The sequence below is a fragment of the Ascaphus truei genome, chromosome 1 (genome assembly GCF_040206685.1).
Source record: "Ascaphus truei isolate aAscTru1 chromosome 1, aAscTru1.hap1, whole genome shotgun sequence".
NCBI lineage: Eukaryota > Metazoa > Chordata > Amphibia > Anura > Ascaphidae > Ascaphus > Ascaphus truei.
Genome location: NC_134483.1, coordinates 191206338 through 191228214, shown reverse-complemented (window position 1 = coordinate 191228214; position 21877 = coordinate 191206338). Strand labels below are relative to the sequence as shown.

The 21877-nt window shown below is 38.0% G+C and overlaps 1 protein-coding gene and 1 long non-coding RNA gene across 3 annotated transcripts in view; both read left to right on the top strand.

Annotated features, from left to right (window-relative positions):
* The window catches only part of CNTNAP4 (contactin associated protein family member 4), a 580041-nt gene that overhangs the window by 533983 nt on the left and 24181 nt on the right, over nucleotides 1-21877 (top strand). The gene's annotated exons all lie outside the window — the stretch shown is intronic.
* On the top strand, nucleotides 10111-11788 carry LOC142494912 (uncharacterized). Its single transcript, XR_012801607.1, has 3 exons — nucleotides 10111-10217; nucleotides 11173-11252; nucleotides 11498-11788. It is a non-coding gene; the product is annotated as an uncharacterized LOC142494912 (long non-coding RNA).

The window sequence follows — 21877 nt, the reverse complement described above, 5'->3', positions numbered from 1 at the left end:
AAATAACAAATGGCACTCGTCAGAGGTGCCCTTTATCTCCTTTACTGTTTGCCCTTTGTATTGAAGCCCTAGCATCCAAAATCAGGTTAAACCTCAAGATAAAACGTGTAGCAATTGGCAACAAAGAATACAAGGTATCTTTGTTTGCAGACAATGTCCTACTTTCACTCACTAATCCAAAAATATCATTAAGACATTTGTTTAGCACAGTCGAAGAGTTTGGTAAACTATCACATTTTAAAATACACCACATCAAATCTGAAGCTTTAAGCCTACACTTTCCCATTGCAGATAAAGTAGATATGAAAAAAAAAAATCCCCATTAAATGGAAGCCAGATAAAATAAAATATCTAGGGGAGTATATTATGGGAACATATGAGGAACTCTATGGCACTAACTACCCTGGAATTATTAAATAACTGAAAAAGGATTTAAAAGTTTGGAGCGGATACCAAATCTCAAGGTCAAGGAGAATAACCTCGGTAAAAATGAATATACTTCCCAGAATGCTGTATTTATTCCAGGTTTTACCAGTCGCAGTTCCACAAAAAGACATAAAGGAATTGGAGAAAGAAACAACTAAATGTATATGGCATGGTATAAAGCCTAGAATAAAGAATACAATATAGGTGCTACCAACAACATTAGGGGGATTGTCCCAACCAGATTTGATCAAATACTATGATGCCGCCAGATTAAGTCCGCTAATATATGGGTCGCTAGAAGAAGTTATAGCCATGGGTGGATATAGAGAGGGCTTAGACCAAGATGCCAGATATGGAAACAAAAGTAAAAAAAGAGCTCAGGCCCGACCTAACCAAGATCCAACAAGTAATTTTGCATTCTTTTAAAATATGGGACAAGGTCTGCAGCCAAGTCTATCTCGTCAATTCCCTCACCCCTGACACCAATCATGGCAACCCAGAGTTTACACTAGCCCTCCAGTCAAAAGTGTATACGGTTTGGAGAGAAAAAGGTTTAGGAAAACATAGAGATATTCTAAAAAAGGATAGAATTAAGACATTCCATGAAGTTAGAGAAGAGTTTGTTTTGCCAAATATGCACCTGTATCAATATTTTCAGCTGAGACAATATGTCGCATCAATTGAACCAAAACAAGATATTTTTAGGCTATTATCTACATTTGAGAATCTTTATTTAGCATGGCAATATCATAAAGGGACAATAGCACAGCTGTATCAAGCGCCGATCAATCAAAACAATGGTCAAAACGAGTAAAAATATTCTAGACTGAGAAAACGATATCAGTCGACCGCTAGATAGTGAGGAATGGGAGGACATATATGAGAGATCAGCCAGGTCATCTAGATGCTAGGCAGTTCGGGAAATAAACCTGAAAATTCTACATAGATAGTATTATTCACCAGCCAGGCTTCACTCGTTTTTTCCAACTATATCCCTCCTTTGCTGGAAAAATTGTGGCCAAATGGGTAAATTCAAACATATTTGGTGGGCTTGCCCCAAGATAACTATTTTCTGGGGGAAAAAAAGGAAACTTATAAGGAGAGTTACGAGACTCGATTATCCATGTAATATAGAAACTCTATTAATTTTGAGACCAGTTGAGGATATAGAGAGGGACATGGACATGCTGTTAATACACATTTTACCCTCAGCCAAAGCGACTATAGCTAGATATTGGAAGCAAAATGATCCCCTGATAATAACAGCTGTCAAAAATAAACTACTGTAAACTATATAATGATGGTGGAGAAACTTACCAGTTTGATCCAGGACAGGTACAACAGTTTTGTGTCGATTTGGGATCCATGGGTGATTTACTGTTATGGGAATGGGAAGTGATCCCTAATGGGAACCTAGGCCTCTATGCAGTAAGCGTTGATAAGGGTTTTTTCGCCATTTTACTGCCAAAATTGGGTTTGAGATTCAGTAAGCGACCATAAGTGCTTGATTTCGGCAGGTTTCGTAGCCGATAATTTTGTTATGGCCAGTCTGCTGCCGATAAGCCTGTTTTCGGCACTTATCGCCACTTTTTTAATTTGGCTGTATTCAAGTAGCAAAATCAGCTTATCGGGGCTGATCGGCACTAAGAAATTGAGACTTTATGGCCAATTTCTCCCGCCAACTAAAGTTGGCAAGTTGGAGGGGAGAACGATCGCTAAGGCTGCCGGAACGGCACTTAGAAAAAAAAAATAATCTGCACATCAACAGAGTCAATGGAGCGGGGACGTATAACATTATAGTACTGTTTACGTTCCATTGCTCACAATACAAATGTGATTAGCATTACAGTGTGGGGGGCATTCACTGCATTGTGTCACACCTGACGTGTATTATTTGATTTACATTGTACTTTTATATGTTTTCATCATTTGCGTGTCACATTACTCATCATGTGATGATGTGTAAGGGAAAATCCTATACTCAACTCTTAAAGGAGAACCTCACATCATATGACACATTTTACTGAACTGAGCGACAATTGTTTATATGATGTTACACATGTCACACATCTAACACATCCACCGTATATATTCATGTTGCTTTACATTACACAATGCTTGTAATGTGTAACGCATCTTTAGACGTTCATGTACATCTTTCTTCTCATGTTTACATGTACTTTGGGTCCTCCCTTTTTTCATGACGTCAGTTATTGGACAGTCAATCACATTGCATGTTCACATTGTAACCGTTGCATTACAAGCACTTCAACCTAACTTGTATACACATGTACAGTAGTTAATCATTGTGACACCTTTCAAACTGATTCTATAGCAACTATCCTCATTACATAAATGTATGCATATGCACACGAGAATTCATTGTTGTGAACATGTGACAATAACATGGCTAATTACACATGTTACAGCAAACTTTTTCCACGTCAATCTCAGGCTTTTTGTCTAATTACATGACTGACTGTTGCGTTCAGAAGTATTACATGCATTGCACATTACACTAATAATTTTCAAACAATGTTTGTACAAAGCTTCACGTTACATCATTGTCAAATATCATGATTCCCTGCTGATTACACAGAACAAATACTTCTTAGATCAAATGGAGACAGCTTGGGAGCAAAGTACTTTAATACGTTAATGTAACACCTTGCATTTTACTATGTCACCTGACATCATCACATATCTATTTAAAGGACGCCCATTACCTGCTCATTCACAGCTACTCATTTCAAAATGTTGCGATTGTTTAGGAGACGTCGGAACATTCTTTTGCATGAGTGGCTTGCTGATCAAGAGAATGACATAGGGCAAGGGAGGGACAGAGCCAGGGACAGTGACAGGGACAGGCACGCGGATACGACAGGGACAGGGAGAGGGACAGGGCGAGGGACAGGTAGAGGGATAGGAGATCAGAGGAGAAGACAGAGGAGACAAGTTGTGCCTCGTCCGCGTGTGTACAGGGAGAGAACCCTGTTAGATGGGATGAGTGAGGAGGAGATAGTAAGTCGCTATCGTTTGAGTTCAGCAGCAATCTTATCTCTTTATGAAGAGATAAGGGGAGATTTAGATTTTTTGACAGCCAGAGGTCGTGCAGTCCCTGGGCTTGTTAAAATGCTGTGCTCATTACATTATCTTGCTTCCGCGTCATTCCAGACAACAGTGGACATAGTGGGCGGGGTCTCGCAATCTACATTCTCGCGGGCCTTTACCCAGTTTCTCTATGCACTCAATAGACGCGCTAGGAATTATATTCATTTTCCTACAGAGGCGACAGAGTGGCTGGAAGTCAGGAATGGCTTTTATAACATAGCAGGGATACCATGTGTGCTGGGTGCAATCGATTGCACCCATGTTGCTTTGATTGCACCTAGTCAGAGTGAGCATGTTTACCGCAACCGTAAGCACTACCATTCACTGAATGTCCAGGTATTATGTGATGCCACGATGAGGATAATGCATGTGGTACCCAAATTCCCTGGTTCCAGTCACGATTCCTCTATCCTGAGGAACTCTTCAGTCTTCCATGCTTTCGAAGAAGGACATTTTGGACATGGTTGGCTGCTGGGTGAGTACAAATTTGGATGTTGTAACACCAAACACATTTTTGTTTAGGAATCATTTCATTGTAAAATCTTATCTCTAATGTAAGCTTATGTGTGCTCCATTGATTATAGGTGACTCAGGATACGGGATTAGGCCCTGGCTCTTGACTCCGGTGCTAAACCCTCAAACTGAAGCAGAGGAGAGGTACAATGCAGACCATATATCTACGCGATCTGTTATAGAGAGGACATTTGGCCTACTCAAGACCAGATTTAGGTGTCTCGACAGAACTGGTGGGGCTCTTCTATACAAGCCTCAAAAAGTGTCTGATATTATCATTGCCTGTTGCATTTTGCACAATGTGGCACTCACACATTATGTACAATCAGACCTACCTGAGGCTTTGGTAGAGGAGCATCCCACCCATGTAGCTGCTGAAAATTAACAAACAGCCAGTGGTGGCCAGACACGCCAGAATGTCATAAATTCCTTTTTTTCTTGTAAGTAAAAAGATATATTTTCATAGTACTACTTTTATATATTAATTATGTAATATTAACACTATTTTTTTTTTTTACATAACCTTCTGTTAGGACACAGATGAATATGGGTTGCACACCTTTCTCTTCTCTGCTGTGTGCACAAAGGCATGTGGCACCGGTATGTTATTGTTGCACAGGTTATATAATCCTTCTTCGAATGTAAATTAGTTGTGTGTATGTGAATACAACTGGTGTAACAAATGAGTAATTGCTTAGCATTGTGTTGGTGATGATGCTAACACAATACACATAGTATGGCCATAGCCATTCATTCTTGCAGTATGCTTACATACAATGTTATTGTTACAGTGTAACAAGCGCATCCATATGATGTGTACAGCAGGCTGCTTTTCATTTGTTATGTGATAAAATATACATGGTGTTTCACATTTAACACCAAATACACACTTTGCTGTGTTGCTTACGTTAGTGAAGATGTCATGTACATGTTTGAAATTTATATATTGTTCCATTGTATTATAGGTATATCTCCTCTATGACTGATCATGGTATGTATATGAACTGACATCTGTCATAAGATGTGCCTAACTCAATAGACGTTTAATTTTACATACATGTAGTTTCTGAATCATGTACATGCGTTTACCTACTATTGAGGTTTCATGAGCATTGTAATAGAAAATGATTAGTGCCATTACATCACATTTAATGTATGTTCCCTTAAAAATTCCATTAATCTAATATAGAGGTGGGTGGAGAGAAGGGGATAAATGCTGATAGTTTTATCCTTACGGGAGATGATTAATCACGGATGCAATTGACTGATCATAACAGTCCATGCAGGAATGCCTGTAATCACACCAATGCTTTGTACATCTTATATGTTGCAATGTATGTTATTAGTAATGCTGTACATTATTAGTAAAGATTACTTTAGCATTCTCACATGTGTATGTATAAGTCACACATCTGTGTTGATGTGACCTACATGTAACAAGTGTCAAACTGTTAACATAAACCCAGTAGTGTCTCTAATTTTAGTGTCATTTTGCATTACTAATTTCAGCCAATGAAAATGTTGTTAATATAGTTGTCATGTAATTCATGTCACTTCATCATTATTATGATGATCATTTACAAGTAGTCTCAACATATGAACGTCAATCACGTGCACATTTGCATAGGCACACTTTTCAATACAACTGTTTGTGTCGGTATCAATTTGTGTATTATGCATGTATAACACCGTCAAATGATAACATCAGCTTTATTATGGTAGCTTATATCATCATATTCACTTTACTACTGTATGTATGTGTTGAACGTTTAATAAACACAGAAAACTACAGTTAGTTTGCTACAAGAAATATACACATAAACGTAATTGTTTACATGATGTTGACCTAATATTCATAACTGCATGCATTGTAGTTGACCACTACATCTTGCCAATAACATTCTTTGCAGCAGTCCCAAACCATTTTAACAACATTCCCATGTTACAAGAAATGTTTTACATTAAATGGCTAGTTGGTTGTAAGTCTCCTTTACATAGTTTCTACATTTATACGTTCCATTACACAATATACTACACAAATGTTTGTTCAGAGTGGGAATGGTTGTTATATATAAAACAGACCATGCCATATAATGTTAGTACTAAATAAAGAACACACATTAAATTTTCTAACTGCACTGTTTAGCAACATCATTATGTTAATTATGTGCTTATGCAATATAGGCATAATTGGATCACATTTTGTATTGTTATTTAATATGCGCGGCAAGCAATATCTAAATAGTTCCATATGTAATACAGGGAAAAGGGAGACCAAAAAGCGCACCAGCACAAACGGAGCAGGAAGAAAACCAGAACAAAAAAATGATTAAAAGGGCACTTTAATGTGGCAAAAGACCCATCCAATGCATTTTGAAAAAGAACGCTGCGACGTTCGAAATGCATTGGATGGGTCTTTTGCCACATTAAAGTGCCCTTTTAATCATTTTTTTGTTCTGGTTTTCTTCCTGCTCCGTTTGTGCTGGTGCGCTTTTTGGTCTCCCTTTTCCCTGTATTGCATTGAGTAGCTGCACAGCCTGCCTGCCTGCCCTACCAGGATGTGAGTATTTGCATATTTTTCAGGGGAACCTGCCAATGAGACATATGGTGAGTGGGTTGCACCACACACCACCTGTCTTCAGGAGGATAGTACCCATTATATGACACAATAGGTACTATATCAATTGTTAGTACCCTGGTACAGTGGTCTGGCTTATTATCATTTTGAGATATACCTGCATTTGAGCGCTTCAGCTATTTTCCATAGTTCCATATGTAGTATATTAGTCGGTCGCTCCTCCTCACAATCATCTCATATAACGTTAGACTCTTCTGAAATGATACATTGATCCCATTGAATCTTCACCGACATCTCTGAAAAACAGCAAACACATTATGGTCAAAGATGGCACCTTAATATATGTGTAGCCGTGACAACGCCTTACACATCTCTATACTGTATGATTGTGTATATCCACGCGTTAATCACTTATATGTTAGAACTACAAGGTTACAACTAAACATCATTATTGATCATTTTGTTAATTGTGTTGCACGCATAACTATGTATATGAACTGTCCGTTGGCTGTATACTTAAAAATGTGCGCACACATCTTACTGTGCGCACGCACTTCACGCTTGGGTCGACAAAGTGTTAGCGCATGCGCAAAACAATGCGTACATTGTGCGTTCAATACATGTTGTAAATACCATTAACCATATAATATTTATTTCAAATCCAATTAAGGCGAAACTACATTCGTTCTAAATGCGTACATCTCTAATCTTTTTAAACAGACGTGTGTGGACGGAAAGCACGGCCGATCACACAATGCGCAAATCCAATACTTGTGACGTCATGTTAAGCCAGCGTGAAGCGCACGCAAACACTCCTCCCACAGAATTAACATTGGGCTAACGCACAGTGCACGCCCACAAACACAGACGCGCACGCATTACACAGTGCAGTGACCGTAACTATAACAAACCGACACAGCCAATAGGCTTTGACGCGCGCACATCGGTTGGGGGCGGGCCTTACATCCGTAATCCTTTTTAAGGACGCCTTGGCACATGACAAGGGTCCCACGTCATATGTGGCCGACCCGGTATTTTTTTATAGATGTTGCATGATAAAGAAACAGGTGTGTTACAGTTATGGTAACATGTTGCTTTTATATGTTTTAAGAGATAGGAAAGTAGGAATATGTATTGCGTGACCAATGTGTACTAATGTTTCTGGTTCTAGTATATTGTAATAGGAAACAATGTGTTTGTGACCGCTACATGTTATGCAGTCTGCAATGTAACGCTGTATCCACGCATTTAAAGTAAAAATGGTGGATAGACAAAAGTTTACATTTTTAACGGTGAGTCAACGCATAACGATTGTTATATTTACCATTATTCTAGAAGTAACACTTCGTCTGGCTGCAACTGCTCGCTCCAGAAAGACAATGCTTTTGCATCCATGCTTGAGCCAACCGCTGAATCCTGTATGACACACATCTCCATGAGGCGCTCATAGGAAACGGCACTGCCTTCTTCAAACAATTGTTCCGGAGGTACGTTCATTTCTTCGTGTAGCCATTCGAATGCGTTTGCAGCAGAAAGGCTTTGTAAAACATCATAGCAGTTATGATCTTGTAGCATCTGTGTTTCAGGAATGGAGGGTGCAGATATTGCAGCAGGTATCGATTCACACGGAACAGAAGTAGCGGATCCATTGCTATTATTAGGAATAAATATGCTATTTATCAGAAGATATGTGCCATGTTCCATGGTGATTTTAAATTGCGGTGCAATCTGCCAAAATCCATACCTTTCATGTAGGTTATCCTGCACACGTTCAAAACATTCATTTGTTGATAAAGTGAATCTTACAGAGGATTTAAAATTTCCAGACCGGCCAGGGTCTTGGTAATAAGGATATTTAGCTCTTATCAAATCATAGATCTGGCCCACGTTGGCTTTGTTTTCTTGAGTTGATATGATCGCCTCCGCAATCATTACTTTATACGCTTTGTGTGGATGCATGTTTAGAAGTAGATCCTCAGCCATTGCAGCGTCTCAAATAATGTGAGTGGAGTTGCACGTTCTCTCTTGAGAATGTGAAACGAGGTAAATGTTATCTGTTTTGTGGCTTTCTACTCAAGGCCAAAAAAAAGTTACATGTTTCACTCCTTTTTGCAAACACCAATTCCATTGTGTAGAAATAATTGGCAGACATTTGTGGTTTCTGATAGCCATTTCACTGTGAATGTCAATTTAAGGTTTTTTTATCTTCATTCTCAAAACAAGTGTCTTATTTTCATTAAATAACAATGTGGGTGAGTACAAAAACAGTGTTGGCATTATGAAAATAGTGCTTACACAGACATATAATGAGATATACACACAGCTGCTAATGTTTTTTTGTGAATGCTTTTTTCCTACATTTCCCTGTGTATGTTTCTGTCTGGTTAACTCCCTGTGTGTGTCACAGATTTTAACTATGTGTGTATATGTAGAGATTATATATATACTGCTGCGGCCGAGTTTATTCGAGCATTTGCCCGTTCTCGGCCGCAGCAGTTACCTGGCGCACGCCGGAGGGTGCCGGGCGCGCGCCGAAGCAGCGGAGGAGAGGCCCGCCGATCGCGGCTTCCCCCTCTCCTCTCCGGGTCCGCCGGGTCCCCCGGAACCCCCTGCCGCCGTCCCCCACATCGCGGGACACCAGGGCTCCCTCGGGGAGCCCTGGACGTGCGTGCAGGGGGCGCAGGCACCCGATGACGCGTGACCGCGCATCGGAGACGCGCGGCATGCCGAGGGGCTGCCACTTGCAAGCCGGGAAATCTCCCGGCTTGCGGTACTGGCCACACTGCAATAAAGTGTGTCGCCAGTGTATATATATATATATATATATATATATATATATATATATATATATATATATCATCAACACATATACATATGTATATTGTACAATATATATATGTCTCTATAACCAATATTTACATATTTGTGTATTTAACTGTATTTAAGGGCTTATATGTAAACAGGGGTTTTTATATTTCTCTGACTATTTGAAATGGTTACATATTACAGGGTTACTATGTTTGAGGGCCTACTACATTCAGCTGTGTCGAATTTAGATTTACCATCAAACAAGGCCTTTTGTTAGTTTATAAGGCCTGTAGTGTTAGAACCTATAATACATCTATTTAATCCAGTTGTACACTGAACATATTTATGCCACTAAGTAGGCCTTGTATGAAACCTATTTAAATGGTGATCAACATGAGTGAATTATGTGATTAATATTAATTTTAGGCACATAGTGTTATAGGCTCAGATTATGTATATTTCACTAACATTACGCCTTTATAATTATAATACTGTGTTTTAACAAGGAAGAATCAAGTGAATGTTGTGAGAAAAAAAAAATACCCGTTTAGATAGTTAAAATATATAACTATATATATATAACTATATATATATAAATATATAAATATATATATATATATATATATATATATATATATATATATATATATTAACTATTAGTGTGTGTACATATATCCCTACATACTACATATATATTACTAAACATTCACAGATATTGGATTGAAACCAGTACTCATACATGATGAAAGGACAACATTAAGAAGGTTCAAGCAAGGTGAAGGTAAGTAATATGTAACACTTCATCCTGCTCTACACAGACAATAAAGATGTTAGCAGTTAAATAGATGTTTGATTTAAGTTGCATGTGAATAATATTGACATGCAATTACTAGCTTAAATACCTATGAAACACACCCAAATACAATGTTTTGCAGCCAAGTGAATTGCAGCTTCTCCAAACATAGCAACTGGGTAATGTTGGACCATTAATGAACAGATGATTAATACATAAATATAAATAAAAATATTCATTCATTAGGACTGTTAATTTTTCCAAACCTTCACGTGTACAAGGACATACTTAAATGTTTGGAAACAACAGGTCTTCATCATACATACAATATTAATTAGATAATCTAAAGTGAACAAAACAAGGCCAAATACAGATATAGTTAATTATAACATTTATTATTTTTTTTCCTTTTGAGACCGAGTCACAGGCCTGCTTGTTGTCTCTTGGATTTTTCTTTTCCGTTTGGCTACAACTTTAAGCACAACAGAGCCACTTTGACTGGCCTGTGGCACTTCAGGGGCACAGCTTCTGGCCTGTGGCACTTCAGAGGCAGGGCTTGTGTCCAGTGAGTGTTCACGGCCAGGGCTTGTGTCCAGTGAGTGCTCACGGCCAGGGCTTGTGTCCAGTGACTGTTCACGGGCAGGGCTTGTGTCCAGTGACTGTTCATGGGCAGGGCTTGTGGCCAGTGACTGTTCACGAGCAGGGCTTGTGGCCAGTGACTGGTCACAGGCAGGGCTTGTGGCCAGTGACTGTTCACGGGCAGGGCTTGTGGCCAGTGACTGTTCACGGGCAGGGCTTGTGGCCAGTGACACTTGTGCACTGTGTACCAACTTGTTCACAACTGATGCTTGCTCCGTTTCTTGTTTGAGTTTTTTGGTTTGTGTCCAAAAACTGGTCAGTAGTAACTGCTTGTGCATTTTTGTTTTTGGCTCCTCCTTTGTAGGTGTCAGTTCCAGATTTTCTACAGATGGCAGCGGTAGGATGTTGTCAGGAACATGCAGAGAACTTTCAGCTACTTTACCGGTAACATCCCGACCTGGGGAATGAACATCAGATGACTGGGGTGAAAAAGTAGTAGCATGTAAACATCCATACTCTGATGGTGTAAAGCTGAATGGATGTGCTGCTGTAGTCATTCTCAAGTGATTATCTTGAGTTAGCTGAATAACTATTGCTTCTAATGACGTGTTAATTTTTTGCATTTGTTTAGGCACTTCAATCAACACTCTATGGAGATGTGACAATTGTGATATCGTTTCTTCCTGCAGTGATATCATCCTTTCGTGCACTGACATCAGATCTGAATGGCGACAATTTTCTGCTTCAACAATTATTTCTTCAGAAGCTACTATTGCAGCGTATGTGCTAGTTGCTGTAGGAATAGCCTGTGTAACTGTTTCAATGGGAACCTCGTCATGGTCACTTGATTGCATTTCTGTGTCTTTGGCGGCATCATCATCATGATTATCATCATGTGCTAAAAATAAATGTACACATAATGAAATGGCATGTTAATCTGAGCTGTTTTACTATGTAATTATACACTGTGATAACTAACACCTAACATGTTTTCATACGGTTTATAACGTCACATTAAAATGTACCTTGACTTACGAATTCTGTTTGGACTCAGTGTGAAATAAGAATGAATGAAAAGTTGTTCAAAACTCACAACTCCTACATGATACTTAACATCACAAACACAATACATGTTGTGTAAAAAAAAATCATTTTCACTGACAGTAAGTAATCCTATTTAAATAACATGTGCAAAACAAATAATTAACTTTTTTAACCTAACATATAGAAGTGAACATATTATATTTTATGCACCTCATACACTTACCTTCCAGGTGTGATGAGCTACATGACCCAGGTGAAGACACTTGTTCCATCTCAGGTGACACATGTCCTCCAGGAGCAACTATATAGAACAATAACATCAGTTGTTAATTGACATGTGAAAATATTGAAGATAGAGTTACTGTATGTTGAGTTTTTATGGTTAACTAACAGCATCAGTTCCTGAACTGAAAATGTGTGTGGCAAAGTGAACATAAATATTTGTAATGACAATGTACATGCCAGTGTACTTAGGGCTTTTTAGTTCTGTAACATACAACAAACTATGTTTATGCAGTAATGCGTTAGGATAATATAATTAATATTGGGCATACACTGCATATGTTGTGTACTCATATCACAATAATAATGTACATAGCTATCATGAGATGAACTTTCACAATGCTTATCATTAAGAAAGTCATATTGGAAAAGTAATATTTTTTGTTAGAGGATATGTGTGGTACATTAATAGAAGCTGTTGCACGGCTGAATGTGGCTGCCACTCAACAACACAACACATGCTGTGTGTGATAATGTGTTGTTGATATCAGTTGAACTATAGATCTGAGTGAACGAATGTGTGACGTACGGTTTCATAGCTAATGGCTTGTTGGGTGATTTAGTACCTAGAGTGAACCTTTCAAATGACTGTGATTACCTTCTGTTTTGTTAGTCAGGTTGTAAGAACGGTAGTCCCTCCCCCAAAAACAGTAATCAACCAGACCTTTCAATTACTTGAAGCAGGTGAAAATGGTGTCAACAAAGTTGACCATAACATGACCCTTTTATTTGGCTGTGTGCTGAACCCCACCCCCTCTGTTGGCGTGTATGCTGTGATTACATATTAATTGCAGCTGCTTTAACACAATGGTAGATGAGCAAAATATTACTCTGAAGTGTGCAAGCTATGAACACAATGACATAACATATGCGACGTGTGCCTCATTATGATGTCTGTATATGATATGAAGCAAAAAAGGACCTTTTAATAAACCTCAACACATTTGTTAGTGCAAGTGATGTTTGTTGGCCGTTGCATGTAATATATTAGATGCATGATTTGAAGAGGCAGTAATGTCGTGTTTGTAGGAGTTAAATAAATAAAAAAACACATTAATATTTTATATATATATATATGTTCTGCACCAGTACCTAGTAATATTTTCTCATTAGCATGTCTTCCACATGTGTGCTACCCTGTTGTTCCCCATAATCGTCCACCATAAATTGCTTTCACTGCAGCAAAGGATTGTGGGAATTGACATGCAAATGAGCACGCAATGCCACGTGGTATATTATTTACTGCTTTTAGTATGATTACAACTTATATGTATATTTAGTTTATATATATATATATATATATATATATATATAGAGAGAGAGAGAGAGAGAGAGAGAGAGAGAGAGAGAGAGAGAGAGAGAGAGAGAGAGAGAGAGAGAGAGACAGACATATATACATATATAGATGTAGGTATGCTTATATTGGGAAGAAAGTACAAATAGCAGCGGAAATGTGTAACATAACTGTAAGCAACGACACGCCTAGTACAGTAACATTTCTCACCTGCTGGAAATTGTGAGGAATAAATTCCGATGTCCCTGTCACCGGGCAAACCCTCCACGACGACGGGAAGTAATTTTTCACGAAGCAGCTCCTCCAATGGAGTTAAGATGAGACGTTGTGCTGGCGGCCCACCTCCAGTGGCAGAAGTTGGTCTTGTATTTTCTTTTTTAATTTAGCCCTAATATCATCAAATCTCTTGCGACAATTCAGCTTGTCCCTGACCCGATTCCCACACGCATTCACACCAATTATTATTTTGTCCCACATTTCTTTTTTGCTTGATGAACTTGTCCGCACTAGAAATACATACAAAATATATGACGTTAATTCATAATAATACAACCACCAGTTTCCTACACTGCTAGCTGTTCCAAGAGATAGCAAACATGCTGGTTTAGGTGTAATATGTGAAGCACAGGAGCATTCACTTCTAAACCTATACATGTAAGGAAGCTTGCATTAATATTGTATGTAGTTAGCGTAAATTGAACGCCTGAGTTTTCTTGCCGTTGTAACGCATGATAAAAAGATGTGTTTCAACAATAATTAACATTGATAGATATTATGGACCCATATTTGCATATTAACAAAACTCACATGACCTAGGATCACATGTATTTGAAGAATGAATGGAAAGGTACACTTACCTACTAAATGTCCATACAGACTGTCATAGTGCTCCAGAATCCCAGTGACAAGAGCTGTATTTTCCTGGTTATTGAAGCGAGGATTACGTGGATGCTCCACACGTTTCTTCCAAGCACGTTTAGGCTCAGAGCTTGCCTGCTGCTGACTGGACTCTCCTTGTTCCAATGGAAGAGACTCCAAAAGCTGGCAACCAGCAAGCACGCCACCACCAGACACCCCATCAGCAACTGAGCCACCAGCAGCACTCGCACTCCCAGCAACAGTACTCGCACTCCCAGCAACAGCACTCACACTCCCAGCAACAGCACTCACACTCCCAGCAACAGCACTCCCACTCCTAGCAACATCACTCCCCTGAACAGTACGTTCACTCCGACGCGTACTCACACGAGTAGCACTACCACTCACACCAGCATCACTCTTCCCACGCTTTGCGGGCATACTTATAGCACTCACAAAAAACAGAAAACAAATGTACAGCCAATCACACGAAACACTTCCACATACAAAACAAGACAAAGATGTAAACAAAACAACAAAGGACAAAGCTCTCACAATACACAACAATTCTCTCAGTCAATATGCAAATATTAAATCGCCCAGCTCTGTGCGTCTCTCTCTCTCTCACTCCCAACAACACAGATAATGATTAACAGTACACGTTGCCTTTAAATATGGCGCGCTATCCAATACATGCTTGCTTCGCCTGATTCAGCAAGAATTTTGATTGGCGAACCTAACAGCACCCCGCCATGCACGCCGATACACCTGTGTGTGATCGGCAAATCATCGTGAGAGTGGGCGGAATGGTTTTCGGCTTGATTCTGAAGGGATTCGGCACTTACTGCATACGGAGAGGGAAAATCGCCAATAACATGGCTAATCGGTAAGCTTGCCGATTTCACATTTTCGTCGCTTACTGCATGAGGCCCCTAGTCTGAGTGTAGCGAATATAGCACTAAGATGCTAAGGTATTTACAACAAAGTTTCTCTGTTTGCACCTTCTATTTTATACAAAAGAGTATGGAAATGTACCCCTTACCACCCCTTTTTATTTTTGTATCCTACCCTTCCCCATCCTAATTATAATTTGTAAAAATCAATAAAAATCTAAGTTTTTAAAAAAAAAACGAAAAAAACATTTGTTAAAGATGCAATCCCCCATAGTAGATAATTTTTTTAACATTTTTATTTTTCTAAAGAACCTATTTTGGAAGGGATCGGACAGGGCAAGATATATTTAATTTAACTTTAATTTTCCTGGCACATAAAAAAGTCTATAGTATATATTGGAAACTGGGGCATCCCCAAACCTAGGAATAGCTTGAGATTCAGAAAAAATAAATTCCAAAAATGGGAGGATTGCTGCTTTAATTATACAACAAGTCAGTTTTACAGTCTATTTAAATCAGTTTAGAGTACATATATTGTCAAATATTTAAATAGAATAACTTATACACGTCTGTTTAAAGTTATGTAGTTTAGAGATTGTTTTTAATATCTTTGAGCACTTTCTTAAATACTTGCTAATTAATCTGGTATAATTAAATTCCTTTCTGTGCTCATTTTAGCTGTGTGAATAGTTCCCAGCTTGCTTAGAAACACAATGTGTGGGTAATGCTAGTAGTGAACAAGCCTTCAGGTATATCTTGATTGGTAGAGCATGTAATTGAAAACAGAAAGCTGAATTGGAACTGAAAGTGGGGTAAAAGAGAGGCCTTGGGAAATTATATTTCACATTGCAAAAAATAACCAAGCTCAATAGAAATTTTTTACAATGTGTCAAAAAACCTTTTGTCAATGAATGCAAAGAAAGATACCACTTGTTCATTTTAAGTTGTATTTCCATTACAGTTAATTAGAGTGGGTTGAGATTTTGCATATTTAGATAATATTTGACAATAACAGTCACATTATTTTCTCATAATGTCATGCATTAATTAATTAAAGGTGTTACTTTTTAATTGTATATGTATAAAAGCCTAATGTAGTTCTGCATTGGTTTTACACAAAAGAGACAGGCTAACAACGAGAAGATGAATTAACCAGATACCATACAGTGCTATTTACATTAACAGTACATGCACACAGCAACAGTCTATCTGATAATCATAAGGGGTAGAGTTGGTGGTAGGAAGCTACTGAACCACAAGAAATTTGATTTTCCCTTTAGAATTACTGCTTCACCTTTACGATACAATATGTCAATACTTAAGACAGAAACTGTTTGTCCCTATAGTATTTAAATATATCTGCAGGGGTTGTAAAAAAAAAATAAGAACATCATTTGAACTTTTCTTGTGCTCTTAATATAAGATATATATATATATATCTATATATATATATATATATATATATAGATATATATATATATCTATATATATATCTATATATCTATATATCTATATATATATATATATATAGATATATATATATATATATATATATATATATATATATATATATATATATATATATATATATATATATATATATATATATATCCTGTATGAACCACACAAGTTACAGTATTTTTGTCTGCAAAACTATTTATTAAATGATTTATTATTGCTCCAGTTACAGCTGAAACAACCTGAAATAAAAAATACAAAAATAGTGAACAAGCAGAACTGCTGCTTTAAACAATTGGATTATTTAATGGAATATATTACTTTTGATAATTGTTAATGTTGCACGTTTGTGGCATTTTTATTGCTTTTATTGATGTGAAAACATGTCACAATATATCATAATTTAATACTAATTTTCCATAAGACTAAATGGTAACCGTAATGCATTTACAGAATGTCATGCCAATATGGACCATTACAGAGGTCAGATTCATATATTTTCATGAATATTTATTTATTATTTTTATATTGGTTCAATGAAATGTCTCAGTGTGCAAAGAATACAGATATATGTATTTCTGGGACAATGAGTGTGCTAGTACTGAGACATTTTTAAAACACAATTTGCTATGAGAGTAAAACACTTGAAAAAAAGTTGTATAGTAAACTTAACCTTTACATTTTGCATTCCAAAATGAAGAGATTGTTGCAGCATTTGTCTAATTTTTTAAGAAAAGTTTTGCTTTACTTACGGCTTTGGAATGATGGGAATTTTATGTTATTGATAGAACAAAATTCTCTTCTGGACTCATTAGTGAACTCTGCTATGAAATGCTGAGTAGCAGTTTCTTAAATGTGGCGATATTTTATTATGTACCATAAAAAAAAATATTTTCACAGCTCTTGCTGTAACGATTCAGTGGATAAAAATACATGCTGGATGTTAACTCATAATGTACATAACTAATGTCGGTTATTCATAATCCAATTCTTTTCTCAAAACACTATGAAGTATCTTTTTCTTATAATTTAAGTGATTGGGGGAATCCTTAATATCCCTATACCTAGTTCTCTAATAAATGTGAGAAAAAAAATATATCTTAAAAGTCACTGTATTTTATTTATAACACTGTACATATTGCAGCTTGATATAATCTTTTCATTGCCAGCACCAGAATGGGTCAGTTTTAGATACAGTGCCCAACTCATTTGTACTTTTTAAGGTTACCTACATTATTAACAAATAATGTAATTACAACCAATTCTTAGGGGACGTTTAAGAAAATTGTTAATGATAATAGTTGCTGCTGGGGTGTTACCATACATACAAATGCAACAACAACATCATAACATCACATGTTGCGGCACGTTTTAGATTTGTTTTTCAGATATTTGCGACTGGCAAAAATCTTGCTGATACCACAAACTTTGCCTAAAAAACTGCAAATATCTTACTCATAAATCATCTTTCACTCCATGGTTCTCCACAAAGAAGGTTATGTTGTGTAAAATTTTAGCAAACTTACAACAATTGTAAGTTTTACACATTCACATGAAAATCAATAGGTATAAATTGTTGGCCTTGTGAATTGACAAATATTATTCAGCCAAACAGTTTACAGTATTACAAATTAATTAAAGTTTTAAAGGAAGTTTTTTTTCTCCAAATTGTTTTATTAGGCAATTATACAGTATACATACATTGTACAATATATACAGCCTAATAAAAAAACAATTTAGTTTTAGGGGGAAGAGTAGCAAAAATAATTGCCATAGAAAAGAGGCCTTTCAAGAAGAAAGAAGGCTAGAAAAAGAAAAGGGAAAAGAGGGAGAGGAGTGGAGGGGAGGGGGGCGGGAAGATACCCTCCCCGGCCGCCGAGTATCTAAATGTATTAATTTAAATTTGAGGTCAAAGTGACATGGTCCTCCTTTTCTAAAAATTCTATGTCCATATTGGATATATAGGGGTTGGACTTCCCTTATAAAATGATCCAGTGTTCCCAGACTTTATAGAAAGCTGTTATATTTTGCTTAAGGAGAGCAGTTAGCTTTTCCATGAGCATCACCTCATTGATCTTCTTTTTTATCATTCTTTTGGAGGGGGTTGTTAATTTCTTCCAAGAGGCCGCTATTACGCATCTCAACGCTGTGAGAATGAAGGAGATTAATTTCCTGACTGGTCGGTCAATTTCTTTCATTGGCCTGGCCAGTAGGTAGCTCAGTGGATCAATAGCTATTTCGAGGTCGGTGGCCTCTTTTATTAAAGTTTGAACCGTGACCCAATATTTTTTAATTTCTGGACATGTCCACCAAATGTGGGCCATATCTCCCTTTTGTCCACAGCCTCTACAACAGAGGTCGGATGCCAGAGGGTAGATTTGTTGTAATCTCACTGGAGTGAGATACCAGTAGAATAAAATTTTGTTGATGTTCTCCTTCGTTGTGGTACATATGGAAGTTCCTGAGGCTGCTTCCCAAATATCTTCCCAGTCCTCTCGGTCAATACTTATATTCAAATCTGCGGCCCACTTGAGCATATAGTCATGATTTGGAGGGTCCGCTGATATCTCCAATTCAGCGTAAATTTTTGATATTAGACCTTTTTGATCAGTACTGACTCTACTGTACATAGTTTCTCAAACTTAGTTTTAAAGAAAGTTTTGAAAGTTAACTGGGACAGATGTGTACTATGCCTTGAGTCATTGTACAGATCTACAGTATGATTCAGTTAATGTAGTTAATATACCAGTAAACTAAAAGTAGATAAACTGTATAGGCTGTTGCCAGGAAATAATGTTTGTTATGAACATTACGGGTGAGGTTGATACATTTTACTAAACATTTTTTAAAGATAAATAACAAAATGGCAACATCAGAGTATATTGCCAATTCTGTTTAATAACCTATTTATCATAGCCATATCGCCCAGGATAAAATCATTTTCAATAAATATAGGTTTAACTTAAAGAAACACTTTCTGTAGCACAATATCACAAAAAAGTGCATGTGCATCTCAGGGCTAAACTCACCCATTGAAGCCAACTTTTCAAAGTTATCAGAGGTGTTTATCTCAAAACAAATACTGAACTCCCATCTCCCAGCATACCCGTAATACTGTTTAGAAAAAAGTGTTCCTTCCCATATACACAATGGTACAGGATGGACACACAGGACAGAGCAGATAGAATACAGAAGGAGAGAGACAAAACAGGACAGGACACACAAAATAGAGCAGAACAGACACATGCAAAACAGGATAGGACAGATATCCACACACAGAGGAAGTGCACAAGAAACATGTGGGGTGTACAAGGTGGTTGGGCCGCAGCCTGGTTTCGTGATGCCGTCCGAAGTAACTGCTAAAAGACATTAATAGACAGATCTTTTTCTTGCTTTGGGATTGATATCTATGTTGGGAACACTCTTTAACTGAATGTAGAATTCCCCTCTGACTGGCTATTTTACTGACTTGTCAATAAAACTGGATTTTCCCTCATTCACGCTAAGTATTGGCGTTATCTTGTTTTCTCTGTTTTCAATCTGGCAGAGCTTCCCTATCTGATGTCTACCCCTGTGGTGGTATTATGATATATCCTTCTCCACAGTTACATGATGGGAATAAGGGCTACCATGCAAGTATATCCTGCTGTACAGGTTTTTTTCTGCATTATTATTGCTGGAATAGGTCAGAGAACAAAAAGAGTAGGTGTTTCCTTTTTGGTTCGCAAAACATTAATATGCTACTGTATGTAGAAAGTATATAGATTAAACAGCACTCTAATAGTGTAAATATAAAAAATTACTGTGGTGCACGGGAACCTGGAGGGACCCTATATCCTCCTCAAAGACAATGGTATGGTACCCAGCACTCAAACGAAATAATGAAAGAAAGCCGGAATGTCAAAAATAGATTTTACTAGTGTAGCCATGCATTCTCTTGGCTACAAATCTGCCCTACCTAACACATAAGCCATGGTATCAGCGCAGGCAGTGTTAGGGTTAAATCTATGCTTCTGCTGCAGCAATAAACAACTCCCTTGAGTGTCAGGGGGTGGGCCTAAGGCCTGTGTACTGCTCTGTCGGGGGCTCAGACCTAGGACCCTCTGCCTTAGTACAAAAGAGACTGCAGATCCAAATTTAGTAGTTGTTGGAGGTGTGGAGCCAGGACTCTGGCCACCTTCCTTCCTCTCCCTCAGGGGAGTGGGATAACTACCCCATACTCCACCAGGGAGCATGGGAGCTAAGGATAGACCTTTGGGTCCTCAAGCCCTGGGAGTTGATTCCAGGAACCAGAGAGTGTACGACACGTGTTTGTATACTGCTGTGCTGTTGAGGAATAAAGAGCCATCCTTTGTTTTATACTCTTGCCTGAGGCTGCAGTTTTTCGGGGAGAGAGTGAGTGTTTTACACAGGGGACAGCACCTATCCCTATAGCCCTGTGCGAATGGAGGCGCTGCAACACTAAGTTAAGAGCTGGGAAGATCCCTAAAGACTGTCCTGTTAGTCCATAAACTAACTCTGGTGGACACTCAGTATCCTGTAAGCCTAGCAGGTGAGCAGCACAACACCAGGTAACGGTGAAATCTCCAGAGTGTGGGGGAAGTCCTGTTACACTAGAGTATAGCACAAAATACCAGGACATGTAGCGTCTACTTTGCTGTTACTCAGAGTAGTGCAAATAGCAAAAAGTAGTTTATAGTTATAGTACAAACATACAGAGCTGATTAGAGTATTTAGTCGACCGACAGACTTTCTAGTGCTGCTGCCAGAGACATTTCTGGATTTGGGTGCACATAATACTCCTAAACAGCTAAGTGGTGACTTCACCATTCACTTGACTGACTTCGTTGTTACACTATATTGGCTTTTGCAGCTCACAGCAGCTTATACTTTGAGGTTTGGCTCTTCCAGCATTGGAGTTTCTAAGCACTATCTGTTTTTATTATCAGCTCTGCTGCAAGTCATTACTGTATGCCTGATATTGCATTATTATTCTTTCTGCCATACTGTAGGTACACTTTTTGGCTTACCTTATAGCCATTAGCCCCATTGGGATTTACTCAAATTAGCACTGTTGCTAGTCATTAGGTTGGATTTTGCGTTGTTATCCTTTGTTCATATGTATACTCATTTCACCCTCTTTGCCTTTGCATTTTTTACTTGTTGGAGACACTGTCCTCATAGGACATAAGGGAAGTACCCTTGATCGCTGTGATCTTGGGGAACGGGCCAGAAGAAGG